General features: G+C 45.1%; 1 protein-coding gene across 14 annotated transcripts in view; it reads right to left on the minus strand.

Annotated features, from left to right (window-relative positions):
- The window catches only part of ABLIM1 (actin binding LIM protein 1), a 328,672-nt gene that overhangs the window by 81,807 nt on the left and 224,572 nt on the right, over positions 1-22,293 (minus strand). The window lies entirely within an intron of this gene.

The raw sequence follows: 22,293 nt of genomic DNA on the forward strand, positions 1-22,293 counted from the left end.
CTGGGAGCTGAAGACAGGGAAACTGATTCCTAGGGCTGCCCAGGAACCACCTTGGTTAAAGTTCATTCGGGTGATTCAACAATAGCTGAGCTTTTTACTAATGGATTTGCTTACATGAAAAAAATGAGTTTAAAGAATCATTAAGCCCTGTCTGTTTAAAAAAAAAAAGTGAATTAAGATATACAAGCTGGTTGTCCTTAGTGATGAGCTTATAGACTCATTTTTATAATATTTATATAATATTGCAAGTAATATTATAAATAATGTTTATAGTATGCTATAAATAATGTTTATGAGCTCAAAGAATAAGGAACAGAGGGAGTACATGGGGTGAGGTCTTAGGTTTCATTCATTTGGCCAAAGCTGACGGCGGGCCTGCGAGTCAGGCGCCAGACACCTGAGGAGGAGACAAAGGCCACAGAATCTGGGTTTTGGAGACAGACATCCTGTATTCAAACCTCGGCTCTGCCAGTAACCATTTGGATGCCATTGGGTGGCTGCTCTGAGCCTCAGTTTCCTTTCGTGAAATACAAAGGTGAGAGTTAATACACAGCAATGCACACTGATGGAAGGACTTCAATGAGAAATGTTTATGAAGTGCAAAGGCAGTAAGAACTTTCATAACTACAGCCCACACCACCCGTTATTAGATATTCCTGCCCCAGTGCTTACCCTGCACAAGTGTGCGTGCGCGAAGGGTGGCTAATTCCAAAAGAAGGGATTACAGCAGGTGACCCTGTTGGTGTAATGTGCCAGGTCAGGAGGGGGTGGGGGAGAAAATCACGCAAGACCACTGTGCTGGGGAGCCAGGGGGCACCACAGAAGGGGAACACTTGGTTAGATTTAAAGGGAGTAAGAGATTACTAAGCAGGTAGTCCCCAATGCCTCCCTTCCTTGCTCCTCATTCATTCATCCATCTAGCCATCCACCATCCATTTACCAAGCATCTACCTACCTTCCACGAGATACCATTTCATTTTACTTTACCGAAGTAGAGTTGATTGACAATATGGTGTTAACCTCTGGTATACAGCAAAGTGATTGCTGTGCTAAAGTCGCTTCAGTCTGCGACCCTATGGACTGTAGCCCGCCAGGTTCCTCCGTCCGTGGGATTCTCCAGGCAAGAATACTGGAGGGGGTTGCCGTGCTCTCCTCCAGGGGATCTTCCCGACTCAGAGACTGAACCACATCTTTTATGTCTCCTGCACTGGCAGGCAGGTTCTTTACCACTAGAGCCATTCTTCAGATTCTTTTCCGTTATAGGATCATAGGTTATTACAAGATATTCAACTTACTTCCCTGTGCTATGGGCTTCCCAGGTTGCTCAGTGATTAAGAATGTACCTGCCAATACAGGAGACACAGGTTCGACCCCTCGGTCGGGAAGATGCCCTGGAGGAGGAAATGGCAACCCACTCTGGTATTCTTGCCTGGAGAACCCATGGACAGAGGAGCCTGGTGGGCTATAGTTTATGGGGTCACAAAAAGTAGGACATGACTGAGTGACTGAGCATGCATGCCCTGTGCTACACAGTAGGACCTTGGTGTTTCTCTATTTTATATAAGGTAGGGTGTATCTGTTTCCCAAGCTCTTAATGTATCCCTCCCCTCCCCTTTCCCCTATGGTAACTATAAGTTTTCTTTCCTATGTCTGTGCCTCTGTTTGTTTGTAGATCCAATTGCAGATCCTATTTTAGTTGCTGGAAACATGGCAACACCATCTAGCCACGGGTGACAGATAATGACCTGTATACAAAGAAGAATTTCAGATCATGGGGAGGAAAGTGCCACGCAGGGCCAGGGGATACAAGATAACCCTGGGGAAGAATGTTCCAGGCAGAGGGAACAGGGAGTGCAAAGACTCTGAGACTGCAGGAGAGAGTGCCTAAGGGGCAGAAAGCAAGCTAGTGAGCTGGAGTGAATGGGGGAAGAGATGTAGGTGAGCAAGGGAGCAAAAGCTTAATTGCGGAGGGCTGGCTAAGCCAAGATAAGGTTTTACAGTAGGTTTTTACAGTTCTGAGGTTAAAAGTCAAAGCAAAAAGTCCACTCAGGCACATATTTTTTTTTCCTTATGCTTTAAAACTCTTTTAAAAATACAAAGAAAGACTGGAAATCTGCACCACCGCCACCCCCCTGACCCGGCCCAGTCCTTTGGCCCTAAACTTAATTATGTAAGAACCGACACCTTTAATCTGTTGCCAGAACCAGATACACTTTGCATCCTAAACAAGTTGCCAAAACAAAGCAGAACGCTGGGCTAAAACTCTCTGCTAGAGGATGTTTTAAACTGTTCAAAACACACTTCTCTACCTTTTCAAGTGTGTTTATTTGGACAAGGTATACGGATATAAACACGGATGCAAGGAGCCAGCTGTGGGGCCTCAAGACAAACCAACACAATTATTATCTCGCAGGAGGGAGAGAGAAAAGCAGTCTGAAGTGTAAGCAAGCATTTCTGCTTCATCTAATGTTTATGAGCCAAAAATGACCTCCGTGTGAACCAGCAGTGCTGAGAAGGACACAGACACGTATTTGTCAAAGACATTCTGGACTTGGTGAACAAGAAAAGCAGTGCGGTTTGTTTTCTCTTTTACTCAGGCCCTCTCCCTGTAAGGTCACAATTTAACCCTGGGCAGCTTAAGACAGTGGCTAGACTCATTCTTGCCCATCTAGACGCATACCAGAGGTTCTGCTTTAAAAAAGGGAGCTGCGCAATATTATGTGGTAGCCAGGAAGGGAAGGGAAAATGGATACATGTGTATGCATGGCTGAGTCTCTCTGCTGTGCATCTGAAACTATCACAACATTGTTAATCCGCAATACTCCAATATAAAATAAAAAGTTAAAAAAAGAAAGAAAATGAAGCTGGGGACAGTCCTTGAATCTCAGTATTAAGAATATCTTGGGCTTTTTTACCTACCACCATTTACATCCTGCATATTCCAGACACATTTCAAGTTATTTGCCTCACCTGGACACCCCACAGCCTGATACCTAATTCAAGAAACGTGGGCTCTTTTAAGCAGCAGCATTCTGACTTCCCAGTAGATACTTCTAACTCTCTAAGACTTCATGCTCCAACACATAGAGCATATAAGGCTTTTTTTTTTTTTTTTTTTTCCCCATTTGTGATCTACATGCTCATTTGACTGGATAGTTTTCTTGAAAACAAAGAGAATGGCAATGCTTTGCCTTTGGATCAAGTCCTAGGGATAGTAATCTCTTTCTCTTACTGAAATCACAAGGCAGCTTTAGCATGTAGGGCTTTGAATATAAGAGCAGAAGTCTAATTTCTGGGCTTCATGAAGAAAAATTAATAAAGTTCTCCCCATTAATTTTACAACCCCCAGAACCACTTTTTCTAAATCCTTAAAAGACTTCCTGGTAGTCCTTCAAACAGTAAAGGCTGCTTGGATGGGGACCGGATTTCTCCTTTTGAAAAAAATACACAGAACAGACCACACGGACAGGACCCAGGTTGTAGACATGTGAGTTTTTTGCAGACCAAGCTCCCAGGTGGTCTTTTCAGGAGAATCACTGACATTCACTTGTTTATTCATCATCTACTGAGCAGACAACATTGGTAGGCACTGTTCTGTTAATGCATCCTGGTGATAAAACGGGCCTAAATACTAGTGTTCTCTGTATTCACAGACCTTAGGTCTAGTGAATGAGGGGGTGGATTTTTCAAATAAGGAAATGCTTTCAAGAGAGTACAAGGTGTTGGCTACATAGGTACCTCCAGGTAGAGCTAAATGAAGCTTTTGTTTTATAATGAAACACAGAAAACACCAGGGGCCGTTCCAACCCCATCACCAAGAATGACTCCAACAAGCAGAGGTGTTTCCTGATAAGCTCAACCAATGTCAGGCTCCACCCTTACCCCAGACTGCGGGGGAGGTTCCCTCCCAGAGCGGCCTGTGGCAGCTACCTTGTAATGTACTACGGTGTTCAGAGCACCTCATGATGTTCTTAGAGTAATGCCAAGAAAACGTGCTGTTATCACTTGTGTATCAAAGCTGTTTAATAAGATTATACAGGTATACTTATAAAATTTAAAGCTATAATTGGAGCCTAAGTCCACCGAAAAAAGTGAAGTAGAACTAAGCAAAAATTTTGTTTTGTCCCAGTATTTGTTACAATTTCATTCATTTTTGTAATCTGTTGACTTCTGAGGGCAAACAAACAGCATATGCAGAAAGTGTAAGAAAACTTTTAAATGGAAAATGTTCCAGCCATTGACTTTTTTGTTATCTGTAAACTGGAAAAAGGCTGTGACTATTTTATTTCATTGACAAAATGAGACCCAACTCTCAGACAACCATGAAGTTTGAGACTCGCTGGTTCAGGGTGGGAAGAACAAAAGAAAAGGAAGCATTACAGGTTGCAGAAGAAACACCAAATAGGTGTGCCCAGATTTACACAAAGCTCACATATCACAAAAACCTGTATTTACAGACCTGATAAGTTCTGGGTAATTATTTGCCTTATAAAATGTGCTATGAGGGTCTTCTTTTTTTTTAATAGTGCATTCCTGGGATGCACTTTTAGAGAAGTTTGATCAGGAATTGTATCAGATGTATTTTTGTTGTTGTTTAGTTGCTAAGTTGTGTCCTACTCTGCGACCCCATCCATGAACTGCAGCATGCCAGGCTTCCCTGTCCTTCACCATCTCCCAGAGTTTGCTCAAACTCCTGTCCTTTGAATCAGTGATGCCATCCAACCATCTCATCCTCTGTCACTCCCCTCTCCTCCTGCCTTCAGTCTTTCCCAGCATCAAGGTCTTTTCCAGTGAGTCAGCTCTTTGCATGAGGTGGCCAAAGTACTGGAGTTTATGTGTGTGTTAGTTGCTCAGTCATGTCTGACTCTTTGCAATCCCATGGACTGTAGCCCCTATGGCTGATTCATGTTGATGTATAGCAGAAACCAACACAATATTGTAAAGCAATTATCCTTCAAGTAAAAATAAATAAATTAAAAAAATAAGGCCCACAAAGGCCCATGAGGGGGGAGGCTGGGAGCAGAAGGATGTATACCCAGAACAGCGCTTACCCCAGCTCCCTGACCCAGCTCAGGATGTGACCTCAAACAAAAAGAAAACAAAGACCAAAATGCAGGGCAAAATATTTGTTCTGTTCCTGTTCTTTTGATAAACACCCTCCCTTGGGGTCACGCCTCCCCGTCATGGTCCTCCCAGTGGGTCTCAAAAGTGGTTACTTAATGGTTCTCAACTGGGGGGTGATTTTGCCCCACACAGAACGTTTGGCAATGTCTGGAGACACTTTCAGTTGTTGAGCTGGGGGGGAATTACTATCATCATGGGTACCAGGGACGCTGCTAAACAAAGACTCTTCCCCACAACAAAGAATCATCCTGTCCAACATGTCAGTGGTGCTGACTTGAGAAACCTGGTTCATAGTGGGCAAAATCATGATCGTCCCTCTAGACAGTTGGTGTGTGAGTCCTGAGTATTTTGGACTTTTCCATAAATTAGGCTTCCCTGGTGGCTCAGTGGTAAAGAACCCGCCTGCCAATGCAGGATACATGGGTTCGATTCCTGGGTCGGGAATATCCCCTGGAGGAGGAAATGGCAACTCACTCCAGTATTCTTGCCTGGAGAATCCCATCGCCAGGGGAGCCTGGCGGGCTACAGCCCATGGGGTCACAAAGAGTCGGACACGACTTAGCAACTGAACAATAACAACAATCCTTTTACATTAACTACTATTTATTTGGAGGGGAAATCTTGCAGACCTCTGCTGTCATGATATGATATTCTCTGAACCAGTTGGATAAGCCACTGATACAAGGGTTAAACTCAGTGACACAGGAAAACGCTGTAGGAACCCACCTGAAAACAGCAGGTAGAAACAGGCATTCACATCTTGTTTCAAAGAGGCTGGGGCCAGGCCTCATACTTAGTCTTAAACAGCCTTCTCAGAAGTAATTTATACCAATGAGCCGTGGCAAATTCACCTCTTCTGTAAGTCCATCATGACTCAAGAAGCCTTTTGATCCATTGTAGAATAGCAACAGTATTTTAATTAGTTATTTTCACTTACTTGTCAGAACCTGTTTGGATAATCTAAATAACTTCACATCCTCTTAACATACCTCCTGAGACTGTCTCAGAGAAAACAGGCTCAATTTTCTCTTAAATCCCCAATACCAGTTAAGGGATAGACGAGGCTGCCATGGCAACCCCACTCCTGCTGACTTTTTGGCTAGACTCACTTTTTTTTTTTTTTTAACCTTTCCCAAATCATAAATCTATTTCTTTCACGGTTAAGAAGATTTTTATTGTCTCCTTCCTTCTTGCGCACTTTAAAACAGCTTTTTTTTTTTCCTCAAAAATAAACTTTGGAGCATGGTTTGATTAATAACTAGGTTTTCAGAAAAACTGTTTGCATTAGAATAAGGCAAGAATCTCTAGATTTCTAACATTTCCTGCCCAAAGATGGTAAAGAGAGACCACAACCAGGCTCTTTCAACCTGTAACAAAATGTGAATAATACCCAAATGTTTTACTTCCTTGTTTCATTCATGGGAAATTTCTTAAAGAAAAAAAAAATACACATCTATAGTAACAGATAAATTGACTCAATTCCTCTGACTCCTGTGACCACCAGATCCTCTAGGATTCTTAAATTCTTTCATTTCAAATATAAATTTCATGGAGCTCTACAACTACAGACAATCAAACAAAACACTCTGGAAAGCACACTCTCCTTTCTTACCTTGGGGGCAGCAGCCTGAAAAAACACAAACATTGTTTAAATGGTCAGTAAACTATTCCTCTCATTCAAATAACCCGCCTTTTCCTGCTCTTTATTACTAGATTGATTTTTTTTTTTAAGCTCCGTAGTTTATTTTGCATCACAAGCAAAAAGTTAAAGCAAAATGTCCTTCAGATCAATGCAAGTGGTCTCTAGGGCCAGCATCCTGCCCATCCCATCTGGAGGACCCTGGGGGTCTCCGATGTCGCCCAGGAAGCCGGGCATTTCATGTCTGCCCTGCAAAGCCAAGGACACCTCCAGCAATGTCGCTTTACCTTAAGCCCGGGCTCCTTTTCTTCTACTTCGGTTCCTGGTTGTTCTGAGCAGGGAATTCCTCTGGGCTTCAAACCCACAACACTGCCAAGAGGCTTGTAAACGCCAGACCTCGGCCCGCGAGACCGGGGCTCCCTGCCCGCCTCGGGGACAGGAGCGAGCTCCCCTCTAAAGCGAGACACGAAACCTGTGCGTCTCCGGAGACACACACCGTAAAAAAGAACAGACTAGGCCAGGCAGTTCCCACCCTCCCTCTCCCGCTGCACTTACTAGTTAAACACACACAGCCACCACTAACGGACCAGTCCATGTGCCTGAAAAAGGAGGGGGGTAGGTTTTCTTTTTTTTTTTTTTAACTGCAGGTGGGGAAAGTACCATTTCTGCACATTCACCCACACTTGTCTGCACCACTGATCTGACAGTGATTGTTCCCGGGGCAGAGGCTTGCACTGAAACTAGAGTCTTGTGATTTTTAAGTTTCTTTATTAGATTTGAGAGGATGGAAAGATACACAACCATCAAAGAGCCTCTTCTCCTAAGTCACAGCATCCGAGACACACTGTATGGCACCCTTTACACAACTGTAATAAAATACAGTGCAACTTGATTTTGGTTTCCACTTGTTATTCAGAATTTCAGAATGTTTATTTTTTTTTTTTTCAGAGAAATGTGATCCCCGCCCCTAACTTCGCTTATCAAGTTTCTGTGATTCATATTGTTGGTACATTTCATTTTGTGTTCCCCATTGCAGCAAAAATTACTAGTACCTACATTCCTGGTACTTTACACACCTTACCTCACTGTCCAATAAACCTATAGAAATCCCAGGTGAACCCAGCTCTGCATATTTGTAAAGGAACAGATGGAGCCCGAAGCCTTCTACCAGGCTAGTCCAGCCCCTTTTCTGAAGCCTTTCCTTAGGAGTAAGGCAAGACTCTGTTACGACTCTTGTCATTTTTAACAAGACTTAAGTGATTTAGGGGAATTTTTCATAGAGATTATTTGCTCGTAAAGATCAGCTAATAAAAAGACTTTTGCGTGGAATCTAAATTGGTTTGGAAACAATCCCAAACACTGCTGAAGAAATGTAAAGATTTCAGCAATAAAACAGTGCTTCTAAAATGAAGAGGAAGCTACTGGGTTACACGTTATAATAACTATGGGGGATTAGCTAAATTTCTAGTGCATTTTCCTTCCAAGAAGCCTTCAGGAAAGTGCTTTCTCCACACTCTTGTCAGGCCAGTTTCTGTAAGTTTGATCTGTAGCCCCCTGGCCCTACCAGAATCACCAGAGCATGCTAACATGCAGATTTCCAGCCCCAGCTTGGACCCCTAGAATCACTGGGTGAGGTCTGGTGATCCATACTTTAAACAAGATATCCAGGTGATTCCAGAACATCACCGCTTGTTTGGGATATTAGTAGGCAGTCCCACTGTTTGTCAGAGGAGGGAAGGAGTCCTTCCTTACAAAGGAAAAAGGGAAACCCAGCCAGCCCCCCAGGCACAGGACTAGAAATAATAAAACCTAAGAACTGGGGTCACTGCCCCCCAGACCTCATCCTCGTCTACTCTCCCACATTTGGAGTATCAGCTCCTCTTTTAGACTTTATTTCTTTAGCCATCTCTACATCTTCCAGGATGGAGAGAAAGAGGATGGTTCATCTGCAAATTTACCAAGCAAATTTCCAATTGAAAAGGATCCCAAATCACCAGCAGATGGACTCAAAAGTTTCAAGAAGTCTGCCTGACTGGGTAGCCCTTAATGAGCAATAATGAGGTGCCTTTCCTGTCAACCTGACTAATCTACATTCACATGGATGTGATTATGGGAAAGAAAGTGAAGAGTAAAGAACTGAAAGGTGAGCAGAGGGGTCTGCTGGATGAAATGTTCTAAGACTGGACTGTGATGATGGTTGCACAACTCTGTGAATTTACTAAAGATGGTTGAATCACTTCACCAGGGTGAACTGTAAGGGATGTAAACACATGTGTTGCTAATCAAAGCGGCAGTTGGTTAACATATGTTCCAAAGGGACTCAGTTTATATAAAGGAGCTGATATTGGAGCACTTACAATTGCAGAGGCTAAGATGCCTCTTCCTCGTCATCCCAGATACTGTGTAGGGCCCCATCTAGGCAGATGTGCTGGGCATTATACAGAGCAGTTACACAGAAAAGACAAAAACCCCAGGAGTCTACATACCACACTCAGGTGGATATAATAACCAACTCTGACAGGAGAAAGACCGTGGGCATTTATTTCCCACTTGAGGGAAAAGAAACTGGTAATTAGTAAGATGGTGAGGAATTTATGCCCAAAGAGTATGTGAAGGCCACGACAAAAATCAATAACGGGAAAAACAAACATTCATCAACAAATCTTTATTTCGTAGTTGTTGCTGCTGCTACGGCTAAGTTGCTTCAGTCATGTCTGACTCTGTGTGACCCCACAGACGGCAGCCCACCAGGCTCCCCCGTCCCTGGGATTCTCCAGGCAAGAACACTGGAGTGGGTTGCCATTTCCTTCTCCAATGCATGAAAGTGAAAAGTGAAGTCGCTCAGTTGATGCTTTAAAGGAAGTAGGAAATGGCAACCCACTCCAGTATTAAACAGGAATACAAAATACTTGCTAAAACAGTGGCAGGTTGAATTTACGGGCCTGTAGATGTCAATAGTTAGGCGATCTAAGAAAATTTCAAAAGAAAGCATCAGTGTGAGTATCAACTTGTGCATCTTAAATAATCCCAGACTTAACTCCACCAGAGAGTAAATGATGGGGGTGAGCCTGAATCCATTCAGACAGGAAGTTATGAGCTAATTTAACGTACCGTGTGTGTGTGAGTCGCTCAGTTGTGTCCGGCTCTTTGTGACCCCATGGACTGTAGCCCACCAGGCTCCTCTGACCATGGGATTCTCCAGGCAAGAATATTGGAGTGGGTTGCCATTTCCTTCTCCAGAGGATTTTCCTGATCCAGGGTTCGAACCCAGGTCACCTGCATTGCAGGCAGATTCTCTACCATCTGAGCCACAGGGAAGCCAATTTAATGTTCTAGGCTTTTACAAAAACGTGTTTCTTTATAAAGGAAGAAAACAAGAAAAAATTCTTGAAGTACTGTATGTTAGACACAGGTGACTCGTTTATAATCTGATTTAAGTCTTTAAGAGGTAAAGATTATCCATATTTTACAATATGAGCATGCTGAGGCTCAGAGAGTTTAAGCAACTGGCTACCCATTGCTCAGCTCTAAATGTAGGTCCTGTAATCAAATCCTGGTGTGTGTGGCAGTGGCAGTTCTTTCTACTAAGCACACTCCCTCTCTCACCTTACCTACAGCCACTTCAAGCTCCAGAATTCCTCATCCTATGTTTCCAAGATGCCTCCAGCTTTGCGTTTACCTGCAGGGCCATGAAAATTTTTAGGTGGTTTATAAGCCGTTTTCATTTGCAAGGCCAGTCCAAAGTGTCCTTTTGGGAAAGGGATTAGTGAACCAGTTCATTTCCGCCAGGCTGGAGAGGCACCAGCTCTCACTGTCACCCCTCCTGGCACACTCCAAGCAGGTCCATCTGCTGGAGTTGGCACAGCATCCCTCACAAGACAGGAAGCCGTGAGGTCCAGGAAGAAAGCACGTTCAGGTGGAAAACGAGAGAGGAGGAAGCCTGTTCCTAGTAGGACAGGCAGAAGGGCCGCGTCACTGCCTGGGCCAAGGGGACTCAAGGTGCCCATCTCCCCTGGAGCACTCTCCATCTCCTGGACCCCGTGGACTGTCTCACATCCTCACCTAGAGAGAACGGAAGTTGTCCTAGTGACCTGAAGATGGTACCACGTTTCTTTCTCCCTCTCCCTTCCTCTTTCTCTTTCTCTATAGCTGCTCAGGGTCTTAGTTGCCAGGACGCAGGATACTTAGGTGCAGCATGTGGGATCTAGTTCCCTGACCAGAGATGAACCCAGACCCCCTGCACCTGGAGCGCAGAGTCTTAGGCACTGGGCCACCAGGGAAACTCCAATGGTTCCATGTTTCAATATCTAACCATCCCCCACCTCCAGCTGTACATTTGCTACAAGAGACTAAGTGGACAAAATATAAGGACACGGTAGAGCCAAGGTAACGCAATATACCACCTTTTGTCTGAGTTTTCATGAATCCAGAAGCTAGAGATCATTTCTTGAGACCTGAAGGGTTGTCACAATCCTCCCCACCCCCACCCCACACCCCCTAGAGATAAAACCTGGATTTCAGGAGAGGGGCTTGATCTGGGCATAGAAAGCCCATCTACCATCAGCCAGAACAGTTACAGGCATTTTCTAATAGGGATGATTTCAGATGGAGAAATGGATTCAGGTGAACCCACAAAAGTCAATGTACTTCATAATTAAATTAATAACGCTAGTCACAGATGGAAAAGATTTAGTATTTTAATTTTTCAAGCTTACACCCTGACTGAATACAAAAATGATTTGAAGTGGAAAACGGCACACAATAAGGATGCAATTAAACCAAATGGTAACATGAAATAAAAGAAACAAACAAGGTAGAAAAAAGTGACCCAAGACATCAGTCACAGGAGCAAATGGAGATAAACTGCTCACTCTCACCTGCCTGTACCTACTCATTCCTCAAGATCCAAAGCTGACTTCTAACAATTGACAAGAATCTCTTTTAAACTCCAGGTCTTTTATGATGTGTGCCTCTTACTAGGCCCTCACACAACTGTGGGCCCCTAGTTATCTTGTGTACTGAGATATGTTGTCAAAGACTGAACTCTCTTTCTGCTCCGCCAAGAAAAGGTCATGACAATTACCTTGGAATTCACTGAAGGTCCCTGTGCAGGGCAGGTGAAGCACCCTGGAATCGATCCCTTAGAAGAAGGAGTATAGTCTTCCTTTTTACGTTTATCATGGTGAAGGAGATATGAACAGAGCCAGGGATGGGAACAGGTGGGGACCAGCAGGAAGGGGAAGGATGGGTGCCCTGAGTCCATGAGAACACAGACACATAAGCTTTCTGTGGCTCAGGATGTGCTGGGTCCTGGAGAGGAGAATGAACAATTATGAGGCGTCATCACATCTGTGCTCAGAACAGTGGCCAGCCCAGAGACCCATCCCAACACTGAACTTGCTGGCCACCTGTCTAGGCAGGCTGGCTCTCTGCTGTTGGGTTCTAGATTTTTTTTTTTTTTTAATTAGAGTATAATTGCTTTACAGTGTTATTAGTTTCTGCTGTACAATGAAGTGAATCAGCTACATGTATACATCTATCCCCTCCTTCTTAGACCTCCTTCTCCCGCTCCCCAAGCCCACCCATCTAGGTCATCAGAGAGCACCCAGCTGAGTTCCCTGTGCTATACAGCAGGTTCCCACTAGGGTCCTAGCTATTTCTAAAGTTCAATACCACCACTAAGAATTGCCCTCACACTAAAGACGCTGCAATAGCTTTGGGTACTCATGGGCCCTAGGGGTGCCCTGGACCCTGATTCCTAATTTTGGACTCAGACGCCCTATTACTTTTAGAAATGTATGCCTTATCTATCTGAGAATGAATCCTGAATCTCACATCTTCTGCGGCCCCTAAGGCAGGGCCACCAGCACATGCTCAATACTTCTTGCTGATTTCTCAGGAAGAGTCACGTTCCCCGACTCGGTTCAGCTGTCACCCCACCCCCACACTTAACCAGCAAGAAGCTAAACTCTCTGAAGTGGAATAACACTGAAAAGCAAAACATCTTTTTAACTCAAAACACAAACTCTTTTCAAAATGTCATTTCCGGAGAAGAAAGCCCTTCCGTTTGTGCTGGCAGAAATGGGGTGACTTTTTAAAATAAATATCAAACCTTTACTGCCTGTGAAGAGTCTTCTGTTACCCTGGCAACATATTTCCTCTTATCATTAATGTAGGACAAAGTGGATAACTTTGGGTGAATCAGAGAAATTTTCCTCCAACCATTTGTCATGTCAGCATGCTTCTTGTGCTCTACTGGGCTGATTCTTCATCTATTAATGATGCAGGGAATCAAATATTAGCACCAGGTTATTATCTGCAAATAAGATATTGTGACCAATGCATCAAAAACCATACTTCGAACTTAAACTTGAGTTTCCTTTCCCACGCTGGGGAGATTATATGTTAATCAGGTCACACACTATGATCAAGGGCACAGTTCTGTGCAATGACAACCTATGAGCATGCAAGGGAATGAAAGTTTAAAGCCCACAAAGGAAAGAAGCTCACAGACACTCTGGCACAAAGACATTTATTGACTTGAATCTCTATTCTTGTCCCTTGTATGCGTATGTGCTAAGTCGCTTCAGTCGTGTCTGACTCTCTGCAACCCTACGGACTGTAGCCAGCCAGGCTCCTCTGTCCATGGGATTCTCCAGGCAAGAATACTGGAGTGGGTAGCCATTCCCTTCTCCAGGGGATCTTCCTGACCCTGGAACTGAACCTGGGTCTCCTGCATTGCAGGCAGATTCTTTACTGTCTGAGCCACCAGGGAAGCCCATTCTTGGGCTTTACCCACTTTCTAATAAGTGAAACTATCAAAGACTGGAAGAAAGGAGAGAGAGAAAGGAGAAGGGACTAACCTGGCTACTAATTATGCTAAAGATTTTCATGCCTTTATTTTCAAATCCTGCAGCTCTATGAGGTAGCAGTTAGCAGCCTCATCTTACAGATATGGAAACTGAGAAATACTGGATTCCAACTCTCTATCACCTTGTATATCTCTGCACAGATGGATAGATGTATGTGTATGTATATCTGTCTACTTACCTACCTACCTACACTGAGATATCCACATGCCATAAAATTCACCTTTTTGGAAAAAAGTGTACAATTCAGTAGTTTTTAGTATTGATTGATTCACAGACTTGTGCAACCATCACTACTATCTAAGAACATTTCATCACCTCCAAACAAAACTCCATACCCATTGACAGTCATTTCCTTCTCCCGCCAGACCCGGGCAACAGCCAGCAGACTTGCTGTCTCTACAGATTTGCCCATTCTAGGAATCATCTAATTGGTGATCTTTTGTGACTAGCTTCTTTTACTTAGGATATTTTCAAGGTTCGTCCATTCTGTAGCAGGTAATCAGGACCTTGTTCTTTTTTATTGCTAAATAATATTTCTTTGTATGACTATAGCATATCTTGCTGAACTCATATTTAAGATAAAGCCATTTCTGCAGTTTATTGTTAACTTCTATTTTAAATTAGGAAAAGTGACCAGTGTATGTCTATATTGGAATGGCCTCAAAGCTCTTCTTGACTCTCCATGGAGCTCTGGGGCATCCTCAACCAGAGCTCTGTACACAAAGTGTGTTCCCTCGTCTAAGACAGCACCATCCACCTACAATTGTCTCCATGGCCCAAGTCAGGTGCCCTTGTGGAGCCTCCAGCTGAGTAAAGAGGGCAAGACAGAATGAGGCACGACAATGTAGAAACACCACAGACTCTGTGCACAGGGTCCCTGAACTTCGGCAACATTTGACACAGGAATAAAGGAAACCAAAGAAGCAGCAGATGTTTACTGCCCTGAAAATAGATATAGCAAGGCCACTGTTCAGATAGACTTTCCTCATCTCACCAGGAATTGGTCCTTCTGTAAGTTATTTCAGGAGGCAATTTAGTTACTTGTTCTCTGCAATGATTACTGCCACATGGATCATGAATCAGTGTGTGTGTACGTGTGTGTATGTGGGTGTGCATGTATGTTCATATGTGTTTCTATCTTCTGAGAACTGAGACTTCTAATCACAGTTCAGTTACCAGTCAGCCTCCAGGTTTCTAGCGTAGCAGCCTCATCTGTAGATGGAGGTCAGTAGTAACTGCTTTCATCACTTTACAGGCCTATTGTGAGGATCAAATATTTATGAGATCACTTGTAGATGTTAACTATTTTTATTATGCAAAAGCCTGCTATTGTGGTGGTTCACTCTTCACCAGGGCAGAGACCATCTGACTCAAAACTTCTAATATTACTTGATTCTTTTCCCTTCCGTGATCCAGAAAAATATTTGGGTCCACAATTAAGGGGAAGGAGGTACAAATTCCTGGGGCCACAGTAGGAATGAGAAGAATGCAATTAGTTTTCTGCCTGAACATGGTTTATTAGCCTTGCTTGCATTTAAGGACACACACAGAACAAGAAAGGAGGGACTTCACAGTTCAGTCTGTCTCTGCAAATTATGTGTTCAATGGTGACAAAAAGACCGTCTGCCATGCAAGTGCCCTGGAACAGCTTGTTTCCTCTCATTAGATAACAGGTGAGCCCAGACCAAGACCTACTCATTTCAGAACATGCTTAAAATACAGGAAAATGAAGGAAGCGGATGGGACCTCCAGTTTGTAATGTGTATTAGTTTTACAGGAACATCATAAACATTTGTCCTCGGGCTTTATGAAAAAGGAGTTTTAGTTGAAAAGTAAACAAAGTAAAAACAAAACAAGATAAAACAAAGCCACCATTTTTAATCCTTCAGAGAATCAAGGGAAAGGATTTGCTGAATCACGTGGTGAGTACGCTTGCTACACGCCAGGGGATCCAGCGGGCAGGGTCTAAAGCCAGCCTGAGTCCTGTCCTTTGGTCCATCACTTCCAAGTTAACAGATCAAGACAGTGCCGCCCGTGGGTAGGGATGGAAAGGCACTAGGGACTGGCCACGGGCCACGTGTCAGGGGCTCTTACATCGTGAGACACTCGAATTGTAACAGACCCTGTCACACATTCTTCCCAGGAGAGCGCAAGCGGCATAGTAGACATCCCACCCCAGCACAATGTGGGCCACCAGCCCTTCTGGAAAGACAGGAGGATTGATTTCCTGGGTGTGGTGACCTGAGGAAGAAAGCCAGGGAGAGACTCGGAGCCCTGCCCTCCTCTCCTGGGAAGAATGCAGACACGCCACTTTCCTTTTGTCTCTGGGGTCTGAGCACAGGAGGCTCCGGTGCAGATGGCCAGGTGCCTGCTCAGGGTGGCCCTGTCTGCAGAGCCAGCCAATCCAGAGAGCACTGGTCTTGAAGGAATGTGAGAGAGCTTGGTAAACACTGAGCTCCCTGGGGGAGGGAGTTGTGCAAAAGGACAGACAAAGGGAACTCAAGACCACCCTCGGTCTGCAGATGGAACAGCCCTGGACGGGGGTGGGGTGGACAGGCTCTTTTCCTTTACCCTCCAGACTTCTGTGTCCAGTTTGACATTTGCTTTTTTTTTTTTTTTCTGTATTGCATTCATTTTGCAATGATTTTGTTGCTGCTTTCTTTCTTGGGAAAGTTGGCAGGTAACAACCTGAACCCAGGAAATGAAGTTTGTCGGAGTCAGAGATCTCCTAGGACCATCCAACAAAAAGATGGAAGGAAATTCACACCAAAGGGATGCCCCTAATGTCTACTGACATCTGTGACCTAAGTCTGAAGGCTCACGCCGAGTCCTGTTACCTCTGGGCTGCTAGAGCAGAAGCGAGCAGGGTGGGTGTAGGGAAGGGAAGTAGGACGAGGAGGAGGAAGGTTGCTCTGAGAAGAGTTTAGAGATGGAGATGGAGAGAGCAGGCTGTTGGCTGTATCTCACGCAAATCTGCTTTTGGACTTCTTAGTTAGGAGGCAGGTTGTAAGCATTTTCAGAACACGCCTGAATTTATAGGTTAATTAGCATAAGCTCTAAAAGATGTGCCACTTATAGCAAGATGACCCTCAAAAACAGAACTGAAAGCAAGCTAATGAGAAAACTACAGTTTGAGTGTATGCTATATGCTGAGTGTTCTAGAAAAATCTCTCCAGAAAAAAAGAACTGCTGGCTCTGACCCCTTAGATCTAAGACAAGGAGAATTATAGAATTCAGATCCTTAGAACCAAAGGAAATTTAGAGGTCAAGTGGCCCAAGTCTTGGATTTACATGTATAGTTTAACATTTGTATATTAAAGAAAAAATCAAGGTTCAAAGAAATTGATTTGCCCAAGGTCACACAGCTGTGAATTCCAGAACCAAAAGTAGATCCCTGATTTCCTATCACTGAAGCCCTTTTCATTAAAACCCATGAAGGCTCTCCTCCCCATCCCCTCAAGCCCACATCCTGGGAAGGGTTTATCCCAGCAATCCCACTACTGGGCACATGAGAAGACCATAATTCAAAAAGACACATGTACCCCAGTGTTCATAGAAGCACTATTTACAACAGCCAGGACAGGGAAGTAACCTAAGTATCCATCAACAGAGGAATGGGTAAAGGAGATGTCTTACATATACACAATGGAATATTACTCAGCCATTACAACGGAATCAAATAGGGTGGTTTGTAGAGATGTGGATAGACCTCGAGTCTGTCATACAGCGTGAAATAAGTCAGAAAGAGAAAAACAAATATATTAACGCACATATATGGAATCTAGAAAAATGGGACTGATGAACCTATCTGCAGGGCAGAAACAGAGACACAGACAGATAATGGACTTGTGGACACAGTGGGGGAAGGAGACGGTGTGATGCATTGAGAGAGCAGCACTGTCATATATACACGACCACGTGTAGGACAGACAGGTAGTGGGCAGCTGCCGTGCAGCACAGGGAGCTATAGTGCTCGGTGCTCCGTGACGACCTACAGGGGTGCAAGCAGGAGGTGGGAGGGAGGCTCAGGAGGGAGCAGATACATGTAAACATACAGCTGATTCACGTTGTACAGCAGAAACTGACATAACATTGTGAAACAATGACATCCCCAAAAAGAAAAAAACAATAACAGAGGGAGACAGAATTTTAGAACAGGAGAGGGAAGGGGGTAGCCATGGGACAGGTCCTCTTCCTTTACCTTCCACACTTCTATGTCCGGAAGTCCTTTTACCTATATATGCAGATAGTCTCAAAGAGGCTAAATGACCTGTCCCAAATTCCTCAGGAGTTACTGACATAGCTGAGCCTGGAGCTCCTTGATCACTGTTCCAGGACCTTTCTCCTTCTTAAAGCTCCTTTAGGTGTCTGGTGGTATCCCGGACAAAACACATCCAGAGAAGCGGTCTCAGGACACCTCTGATGCTCGGTGAGGGTTCCATTAAAACCACATCAGAGCTTCAGCCCTCACTGGGATGAGACTTGTGTAAGTTTCCATGTTGACTGAAATGGTGCCCCCCTCCCTACCACCAAAGATATATCCACACAAAATCTCTGGAACCTTGGCATGTCTGAAAAAAGGGGTTTTGCAGATGTAATTAAGCTAAGGATCCTGGGATGAAGGAATCATCTTGGAAGAGCCTATGTGTGTGAAATCTCTTCTGTCGTGTCTGACTCTTTGTGACCCTATGGACTGTAGCCCGCCAGGCTTCTCTGCCCACGGAACTCTCCAGGCAAGAATACTAGAGTGGGTTGCCATGCCCTCCTCCAGGGGATCCTCCCGACCCAGGGATCAAACCCGCATCTCTTACGTCTCCTGCATCAGCAGATGGGTTCTTTATCACCAGTGCCACCTGGGATGCTGATGAACCTTAAATCCAATGATAAGGGACCTTCTAAGAGAAAGAGGTTTGACACAGACGGAAGACAGGGCACAGAGGGGAAGGCTCTGTGCAGACCAAGGCAGAGGTCAGGGTTATGTAGCCACAGCCACCAGAGTCTGGAAGAGGCAAAGAAAGATCCTCCCCTAGAGCCTTGTAAAGGAGCCCTGCCAACACTTCAGTTGTGGACTTCTGGCCCCAGAACTGTGAGAGAAAGTTTCTGTGGTTCTAAGCCATCCCTGTTACAGAAGACACGGGGAACTCACAATACATTCACAATCTCTACGGGTAAAATCAATCAGAAACAACAGCAACAACAAAACCAAACATCACAGACTGGAAAGGCAAAATGTGGTATGTCCATACAATGGAATATTATTCAGCCTGAAAAAGAAAGAAAAAACTGTCACACACTACCACATGGACGAAACTTGCGGACATTACACTAAGTGAAAAAGTGAGAGTAAAAAGTGAAAGTCGCTCAGTCGTGTCTGACTCTTTGCGATCCCCATGGACTATACAGTCCATGGAATTCTCCAGGCCAGAATACTGGAGTGGGTAGCTGTTCTCTTCTCCAGGAGATCTTCCCAACCCAGGGATTGAACCCAAGTATCCCACATTTGCAGGTGGATTCTTTACCAGCTGAGCCACCAGGGAAGCCCAAGTGAAAAAGGGCCATCACAAAAACAAACGAACAAACAAGACCCCACAAATACTGTATGACTCCATTTATATGAGATGCCCAGAGCAGTCAAATGCATAGAGACAAAGTGGAATGGTCACTGCCAAGTGCTGTGGGGAGAGGGGGATGGGGAGTTACAGTTTAATAAGCACAGATTTCAGTTTTATAAGACATAAAGGGCTACAGAGCTGGATGCTGGCGATGGTTTCACAACATCATAAATCTATGTAATACACGGAACTGTACTCTGAAGCATGGCTAAGACGTTACATTTTATGTCATGTGGCATATGCTCAGTTGTGTCCAACTCCCTGTGACTCCATGGACTGCAGTCCACCAAGCTCCTCTCCGTGGGATTCTGCAGGTGAGAATACTGGAGTGGGTTGCCATTTCCTACTCCAGGTATATTATGTGGATTTCACTGTAATTTTAAAAATGGGGAATACCCAAACCAAAACAAGGATTATAGTATTTACAACAAATCAGACCCATCCTGCTGCACCTACAGTAGATCAGAGAATAAAGGTGGAGGGAGGAGCTCAGGGTTTTCTGCTGGGAGCTGGGCCAGGCTGACTCACGAGCTGTCACATGTCGGCGTGCTCACAGCACAGGATGATTTTCCAGATCACACACCCATCTGAGAGGGACAGCACGCCCAGTGGGTGGGTCTTGACTCTGCCCAGAACCCTGCTGCAAACTGCTCCCAGAAGCCCCACCTCTGTGGGTCTGTGTGGAAAGGATGCAAGGTTTCACCCCCACCATTGGCCCTCACGGAGGCCTGAAGCCAACGTGGTAAGGGGCCCTCACAGCCCCTACAAGCATCTAAGTACTTGGCCTCCAGGGAAAAAGCAGAGCGAGCAGATGTGTCTTCAACACGGCATGTTCTTGGATCCAGTTTTCTTTTAGAGATTCCTTCCCATAGCAGTTGAACTAAATCTGAAGGTAATCAACACCCGCCCCCCTCAGTCCTTTTGTCTCCCCAACTCTTTTTTGGGGGGACACAGTCCCACATATGGCCTGAGGAGAGAGCTGCCTCCATACACGCTGTCTACAAATGTGGGGCCTCCAAGCTGGGGGCGGCATTCAGTCTTCCTGTCCCTTTAGCTATAGCCAAACATCTGGGAAATGGTTCTGGTGTTTTATTTATTTGTTACTGAATTAGAATCAACATACAATATTATATTAGTTTCAGGAGTACGGCATAGTGATTTGGTATTTTCATGCATGGATCACTCCATAAGTCTAAACCCCATCTTCCTGCTGTTTTAAAATGAAATTTCCTAACTGCTCCCACCTCAACAGGTTTATTTCAGCCCCATGTAGCAGATCAAACTTGGGAAGCTCAAAGGAAATGCTGTTGAGTCTCTCAGGGCTCCTTGCTCTGTGGAGGGACGAGGGACACATTCAGAGGACAGACAAGGACCACTGCACTTGTGTCTTGGGATGAGAGGGCTGGACTTGAAGCGACAACTCTGGATGCATCACACCCACTTCTCCAATAGCTTTCTTAAGCATGTGCATGACCTTGGGCCCCAAACCCAGCCTTGAAGTATCCTTGGACTCGCAATAAAAGCCTTATTGGAAGGGCCGTGAAAAATCCCCCTTACCGCAACTGTGTGTGGGTGGTGGGGGTCCACTTCTCAGGTGTCACTCCAGCCAGCGGCACCACTGTTTGCTGTCCAAAGCTCTCCTCTACGTGCCCTCCTTGTCTGCTCCCCACTCCATTTCCATCCATTAATGTGTTTCATTTGAGGTGAAATTCACATAACATCACATACACCATGTTAAAGGGAACAACTCCATGACATCTAGGATATTCACAAGGTTGTGCAACCACTTCCTCTATTTCCCAAGCAGATTCATCACCCTAAGTGGGAACCAATAAGCAGTTACTCCCCACTCTCTCCCTGCCCTCAAGTTCAGGTAACTGCTTTCTCTATGGATGTACCTATTCTGGATATTTCATGCAAATAGAATCATATAGTATGTGGTCTTCTGTGACTGCTTCTACTACTTGGCATAATGTTTTCAAGGTACACGCATGCTGTGGCATGTGTCAGAATTCCTTCCTAAGGCTGAGGGACAGGCGTGGGTTGTTTTCCCTTCTGCCTGGTGTGAGCCAAGCTGCTGTGAACAGGGGGGCACACTCATATGAGGACTCCCTTCCATTCTTCACACAGCAGTCTGATCCTATCACATGACGCTCCAGCTACAATCACTTCAATACTTCCCACCATTCTCAAGGTAAAGCCAAACTCCTGACAGTGATTTCTGAGGTCCTCACACTCGGGGTCCTCCCTTCCTCCAGCATCCTCTCTCTCACCCATACCCCTGCCCAAATGACTTGGTTTCTTGGGTATGCTGTACTTGTCCTTGCTGCTGAGCCTCTGCCATTGCGGTTTCCTCTTCCCGAAACACTGTTCCTCTGGGTCAAGAACCGCACTGACAACCTGCATCCCAAATCTAATTAGCTGGACTAGGTCCAGCACAGAGCCAGCACTGCCCCCTGTCCTGCATTTCATGGGCAGGAAGGCATCATGGGGCTTGCTGTGGGACTAGGAAGACTACACCCACAGAAGATGCCCAGGGACACCTCGGGTGCCACTCAGATTCATGTCCTGGGTCCCTGGACCACACCCTGCTGGGAAATTTGAATGTGGTGATGTGGATATAGTGACTGGTGTCTATAGACGCAATGTGACGAGTTGCCCGGTCACGTTCCCAGGGCCCCATTGGGCATCCTGACTCACGTCTGCTCAGCACACAGCCTCACCCTGAGACTTGGGGTGGGTGTGAGGCAATGCTTACTTCTGCTGTGTCTGTGTGCTCGGTGGCGTCCAACTCTTTGTGACCCTGTGGACTGTAGCCCTCCAGGCTCCTCTGTCCATGGAATTCTCTAGGCAAGAATACTGGAGTGGGTTGCCATTTCCTCCTGCAGGGGATCTTCCTGACCCAGGGCTCGAACCCAGGGGTCTTGTATCTCCTGTACTAGCAGGCAGATTCTTTACCACTGAGCCACCTGGGAAGCCCTTACTTTTTCCATGAGAGTGGGTTAATATCTCACAGGCCTGTAGGCAGGCGGGCAGTGACTCTCTG

This window comes from Bos indicus, chromosome 26 (genome assembly GCF_029378745.1).
Source record: "Bos indicus isolate NIAB-ARS_2022 breed Sahiwal x Tharparkar chromosome 26, NIAB-ARS_B.indTharparkar_mat_pri_1.0, whole genome shotgun sequence".
Taxonomy (NCBI): domain Eukaryota; kingdom Metazoa; phylum Chordata; class Mammalia; order Artiodactyla; family Bovidae; genus Bos; species Bos indicus.